We start from the raw sequence: 7,330 nt of genomic DNA, 5'->3' as shown, positions 1-7,330 counted from the left end.
ACTGAAACCACTGGATCTCTTTTGTGGAAGTATCACTGCAGTGTTGGTCGATACAAGAAGAAGATCAATGGAAATCATTTCAAATATTCACTTAGGCACGGATGTATATTATGAGTACTAACTGTGAGTTGAGTGAGTGCTGGAGGAGTGTACATATAATAATTATGTCTTGTAAATCAGTGGTTTTAATCCATGCTCCACGTGGCCCGACAGCTGGGTCAGATGTTGGATCTGGATCCCAAAATCTCCCGCCACCAGGCTGAGGTGGAGGTGAGGATGTTACGTTATTGAACAGTCTGAGAAGGGCATCAGTTTATTAACACTGCCGCTGCCTTCAAGAGCTGCTAAAGCATATAAAAGGTGTTGAACCAGTCTGGCTTTCACTGGAGAGTTGTAGTGTACTTTCGTGGCCTAGCTGCTGTTTCACCCTGCTTTCTTACCCTGTCATGAATTTTAAAAAAAACGTAAAGATGTTAATTATCGGCTTAAAATACTGAATCTCCAATCTGCAGCTTCAATTTTAAAACATTTTTATCAATACCAGCCTTAAAAAAATATCTTGCCAATCAAATTATATTTGTAGTTTGTAGGTTTTCATTCCAACTCTGCAGGTGTTAGATGATTTGCATGGAGTTGATTAGAGATGAAGAGCACACGAGTGAACTGAGCTGCTGTGGTGTTAAGATAAAACAGTTTTACCTAGAGTCACTGTGTTGCAAGTCAGATAGATTGATAAATAGATAGATAACAGAACAGATCTTTTACACGGATCACACAGAGCAGTAAACTTTCGAGAAGCAAAGCTGTAAGAAGAGTTAATCTCAGGATCTTGTTATAATGACAAAGTGTCAAATCAGAATAAATTTTAACCAAAACAATCACTTATTTCTGCCGACGTCGCTTCATCGGAGTCTGACAATGTCCGAAGCACTTATGCCTTCCTTACACCAAAAGATTTTTTCAAGCAGTTTCACTTTCTTAGACAAATTTCCAAGGTTCAAACAAAATCCTGAGTTTTACCACAGTTTTTACACTGTGATCTTGATCATTTGGTGTAAAGTGGTCATAAAAAGCTGACTTAAGCCAGCTTTTTCTCATATTGGCACTCTTCAAAGATTTGAACTTTATCCATCGCTCTAGCACCAAACAGGAAGCAGCAAAATGCGTAGACTGTAAACATGGAGGGGACTCCTGGGTGGCAAATAGCAGACATACATGCACCGTGATGACGTTAAGTGCTTGAGCAGCATTTTGATGCCATCTCAGCAATAATCTAGCTTGGCATGCCCTTGCTGTGTCGTTTGTAGTGAGGAAACAGCTAAAGGCTGATGTGAATGTCTTAAATTTTGTAGGTATTTGGTGATATGCCAGCTGACAAACAAATCGGAATTCATCCTGAGGGGAAAGTAAATGTCTGGATGAAATTTCATGACAACTCATCCAACATTTGTGGAGATATTTCTCTCAAAATCACAAATGTGAACCTCATTGTGGCACAAGAGGAAAAGTCAAGTGATCTTGGTAAGATTCATCCTCTGAGGAACATGTTCGTCAGTACAAAATTTCATGGCAACCCACCCATTAGCTCCTTTAAATATATCTTTTGGGCGAAAACTTCTCGCAATGTAACAAGATTTTATTCATCCTTACAATGAGAAACTTTGTCATTATAACCAGATCTCATATTGAAATAAATTTGAAGATCACAGAAGTGTTTTTTTTTTTGTAAATGGTGGCAGATCATTGAAGCATGTTGTAAGTTGTGTCCACACCTCAGAGCAGCTGTGCAGTAGTTTCCTGTCCTCTGTGATTCACCGATGCTGTCTCACAGCAGGTCTGCGATGTTGACGTGAACTGTCTCTGCGCTCTGGAGGGAAAGACGTACCACAACAGCGCTCGGTGACAAGGACCGCATTCACCAAAACCCTGTGAATCAGTAATACAGTGTTACTCATCATAATTTGCAAACCGCCAGAAGTTGTCACTGTATGAGCAATAAAAACATCACCACTTGTGGTAAATCCTCTACCTAAAAGCTCACGAGCCCCACACTCCCTCCCTCACTCATGCTCTGCTTGCACTAAAGGTTCCTTTGAGTCGGATGTTTTCCTTCCCTGGTGATGATGAAAGCAAGCAGTTCAGCTCTGCTCTCCCATAATAATCACTGTCTGACTATAGGGCCCTCCATGAATCTGCACTGTGTGTCTACACGCGCACACACACACACACACACACACAGACACAGAGAGACACACACAAAAGGCTTTTTTCTTTTTCTCTGTAAGCAATAATGACGTTGCATTAAAAGGCTCTCCGAGGGTTTGTCTTCTGCTGAAGGACGCAACAAAAAAGTGGTTCTGTCAGCCGAAACTTGAAAGGTCACAGAGCAGAAACGCTGAGCTCCTGAAGTCAGTTTCTCATTCATTTTCCCCCCGTAGAGAATAGGATTATGAGTCATAATCTGCTGCCTGTTGTAAGGTTCATTTAACACACTCCTTCACCTCCTGTAAAAAGTCTGTGGCCAACTAGTTTGAGTCCAAAATGCTAAATGATCTTCATGTCCGAGGAAAAATGAATGTGAAGCTCTCTTCTTTACAAGATAAAGGAGGCAGGACGTTTCGGCATCCCTGAGCAGTTTGAAAAAGAAAGCCTGGACTTCTCAGACTCTTTTCAAATGTATGTTAATGAGGCTAATGTGGATGAATAAGCTCGCTGAGTGCTGTATTTGGTCCCTAACTCTTGTCCTCTGAGCTTGAAGACAAACCCCATGATTGGCTCTTCTTCAACATGCAGGTTAGGTTAAAAAACAAACAAAAAAACAGTAAAACACACGTTGAGTACCTGTATTATGTGTTCCTGTAGTATATAAAATATGTGTACTGTATCTGGTGACTAATTATCATGTATATAAAGATTAGAACAAGTCCTCGACTGACGCCTTTTCTTTCCTAGACACTTGTGATTGTCTGATCTTTGTCATTTCGTTTTCTCAGCTCCTAACTGGGCTCCATTAAATTACCCAGGATCCTTTGCCTTATGCGGCAGTGGAAAAGTGCATTCATTCAATTACTGTACTTCAGCACAAATTTAGGATACTTATACTTGTCTTTTATGCCACTTCATACTTCCATTTCACCACATTTATCAGACAGTTTTAGTTACTTCATTGATTAAGACTTTTGCATAAAAACTAAATGAAGATCAATCAGCCAACTGACTATTCTGATAAGTAATTTTCACAACAAAACCTGTCATGTGTTTAGCTTCACAAGCATGACAATTTATGGCTTTTCCTTTTAATTTTGTTAATAATTTAATAAAGTTAAGGTTTGGACTGTTTTTTTGGACAAGACAAACATTTTGAAGTTGTCACTTTGGGTTCTTGGTAATTAAACTTTAACTTTTTACTTTACATCATTCATAGTAATACATGAAAATACAACACAAACCACAGGTTTCAAGCGGGTACTTTCTCCTCTAAACTTTTGAAATGGTCTCATTTAATTAACTATTCAGGGCCCAAAAAAGGCCAAATTATCTAATATTTAACAAAAGGGTAAAGATTTATGGAAGCCCTGAAAGGCAAGATCAAACTTTTTTTGTGGACAATTTTTGCCAAAACTGAAGTTAATCTGTTTTGTCTCCGAGGAGATTATCTCAAAAGGAGCGGCGTGTACGGCATATTGTCTGTTCTTCTGTTTTTAGGGTTTTATCAAAATAATTTATTCACCGTCTACAATGTAAAATTAGTTTTAACTGAATAAAGATAGAGTTGGGACTGCCTTAAAGTTTCAAGTCAACTGAAATTGAGAATAACCCCTCTCAAAATCGATCAACATAAAACCTAAGACAGGTTTTTGGCATATATATATATATTAGATAGGATTGTTTTAGATAATCTGGGGTTCCTACATTTTACGACTCTTAAAGACTTTTTAAATGCGACTCAGAATTAAAGAATTAAACACCATTTTTTCACAATAACCAAAACATCAGAAATAAACAATTAATAAAATCCTACTTCCTTTGTTTTTGTATGTTGAAGACTTTTTTTCAAGACATTTCATATCACTCAAGGTTGATTTTTTTTAGGTTATTGAATATGTTGTCTTTTGAGAATTTTTAAGGATCTGTGGGAACCCAGATAATCTCTTTGTAGGAGATAAACGTAGGTTTGGGCCAAAATTGCTTTAAAAAATCACCTTGCCTATTGGGTTTCTATTAGGAGTGGAGTAAATTTGTATACCTGAACTTGTGTCTCTTCATTAATCATCTCACAACTCCGCAGATTAACGTCGGACTCGTCTGAGCTGCACATAATTAGGATTTTCTGTCTCCAGTTAAGATACTGACAGGCAGCAACACTCAAACCATCCCTTCAGACAGCTGTGGCTGATGTCACAGATGCTCCATCTTTGATTTCGTACAGTTTAAAAAAAGAGAGCCATCTGTGTGAAAATGAAATACAAAGCAGAGGTTAGCTGGCTAACCCATTAATCCAGCTCCGGGGTTATGAAAATCACACAGTAGAGGGGTCGACAGAGTAACAGGGAACCTGAACAAATTGTTTTCATGTAGCGGCGAGAAATGCCAGAAGCCACACAGTGTGAGGAGTGATGTGATGCTGTAACAGGGCTTTCATGTGGAACAGTGCTGTCTGCTGTTACATAAACAGCTTTGCAAAAAAAAAGTGAGCAGTCCTCCACATTCTTTCTATAAAAAGACTCATCATTTCACCCCACACTCATAATCTGGCTTTATTCTCTCCATTCCTGCAGTTTGAGGAAAAAAGTGATAAAATCCAGAGGAAAGAACGTGAGAGCTCTTCCTTCAGTGCGGAGACAAGGAGCAATGTGTGGATTATACTTCCTGTCCCTGTATGAGGGCTGACAGGAATCCTACAATTTAACTTTTAAGACTTTTATAATGCCACTTGGAATAACATTTAAAACCAACTTTCCTATAACCAAACCTGAAAAAAAGACAATTATACAGGGGGCTAGGAGGAATTTTGAGAAGCACATTGGGAGCCACCAGGTAGAAAATTGCCACAGTGAGATTTATTTTTGCCGAAATTGTAATTGTAACATAAAACATGACTTCTTTTAATCTCATAGTGGAGAAAAAAAGAAGTTGTCTTGGTGATTATGCGTTTCTCACTCTCAAATCACGTCTTTTATTTTGGATGTATGATTTTGAGGTACAGTCTTCTCATGCCACGCTATCAGCGTAAACACAGTGTGCTACAGTTACGATCATTCATGCAAAACGCGGTACACTGTACAGTGGATTTAACGATGCTTCGATGCAGATTATTTTTAGTTGATTTTCAGATCTAAATTTCCTAAACGCAACATCATAACAAAAAATGATTCATAAAATCCTACCTCCTGTGTCTTAGCATTTTAAGACATTTTAATACAAATTAAGGCCTTATTTTGAAATTAATTAATTCAATGCTTTTCAAGTCTTTTTAAGAATCCGCAGGAATGCTGTGTCAAAGAATTTAGTCCCAGTCTAATCACTGATCAACCAGTTTGTTTTAACTCAGTATTCACTTTTAGGTATTTTTTGCCCAACATTTTTTTCTGTGAAAAAAGAAAAAAAACAAACAAAAAAACAAACATTGTCCTAGTTCTCAGTAATTAAAATAGTGAGCGGAAAGTTTAAGGCAAACTCTCTTTTGTACGAATCTAAATTCTACATTTTCACATTTCACCTTGAAGTGATGATCGTCTGTGGTCAGAAGGTAGTTGAAGTGGGAGTCAGAGGACGGGAAAAATGCAGTCACTTCCAGGATCATAAAACATTTTATTTGTGAATTACACAATATTGAAATGTACACATCAAATAATTTGCAGTGCATTATGGAAACATTCAAAATAGAAAGCAGCTTTTGACACAACAAGCACAAAAGAGAGTAAAGGTTAATAAACAATGAGAGCCTAAATTATGTACAAGAAAATGTAAAGAAACAGTAACAAAATCACGACTAAGAGGACTGGAATTTCATACATTAACCTTATTTAGTTTGACTCGTCATGTCAGCAAACAAGACGTCCTTTCTCCTTCAGCTGATAAAGTCATGCACTTTCAGGCACATGTACAGCAAGCTGCTGAATAACTAAGATATTTACGACGTGAACTAATGACTGCAGAGGTGTACAATGCCATTATTTCTTAGATGCAAACATTAAAGGGTTAGTTCACTGGTTTTCAACCTGGACCCTTTTTCCCATGTATATGTGACTGTCTGACTTATGGGAACAACAACTTTTCAACTTGCACAAGCAGCCGGCATCGGCAAAACAAGCTGCAACCGACAGACCTCAAATTGTTATTTTAAGTGTCTGACAGCTGCATGGAAAAAATCCTATAGAAAAATAGCTTTTTGTTACAGAGTAAGATCCTTTATGTTTAACTAGAAACAGCCTTAAAATTAGTTTCCAAGCCAACACACTCCATTGAAATAAACAGCAATGTCAGTGCGTAGGCTGTAAAGCAAACATATTTTCACATCTAACTTTGTGAATTCAGGGTTTATTTCAAACAAACCAGAGTTGGCTTTTGCTAGAACAGCGGAAAGATGAACCGAGACAGCTGAAATTATTATTTTTTCCCTCCTGACTTTGAATGAAGTGTGTTTTATAATGATCAAATTTGAATTTATTCATGTGGCGTCTGGTGGTTTTAGCAAGAACAGTGTCAGTGCTGTTTCTGGTTAAAAAGGATCTTTTTCTTTGCCGAAGACTGTATCTTTGCAGGGATCTTTTCTATAATGTTGTCAGACACTTGACATAATATTCTGAGCCTGTCAGTGGCAAAAATAAGCACTTTTAGTGGACTCACATTGACACATAGAGTGTTTACAGGTATCAGACAGTTAAATTAAATGCTTTTTAATACGTTTACAAAATAACTGTTTTTAGTCTGATTTTTGGACAAATAACATTTTTCTTACTCAAACACTACATGTAAGCACAATGGTAAGCATGTAGTCCCGTGCAAAGGCAGGATTCATGTAGAAATACGGTTATTAGAGTGAATTAGATTAATTTAAGTATTAAGTAAAAAGACAGAATTAGCTTTAGTGCATGATTAAAGATTGGTAACGTCTGAAATGTGGAATTTCACACAGTGACTCATTTTGACAAAATAAATTAACCCTTTGAAACCTGAGTAAACTGGTTTGATTTCTTTCAAGACACGAGAGGGCCATGAGCCATTTAACAACACATGGCCAAAACAAGAGTAAGAAATTTGTAAAAAAGCTACCAGAAAATTACCTGAAAATAAGGAAAAAAAGAAGAAAAAAAAGTTTTTAAAAAAG

This window comes from Plectropomus leopardus, chromosome 13, assembly GCF_008729295.1.
Source record: "Plectropomus leopardus isolate mb chromosome 13, YSFRI_Pleo_2.0, whole genome shotgun sequence".
Classification (NCBI taxonomy): Eukaryota; Metazoa; Chordata; class Actinopteri; order Perciformes; family Serranidae; genus Plectropomus; species Plectropomus leopardus.
Note: the sequence above shows the minus strand (reverse complement) of the source record.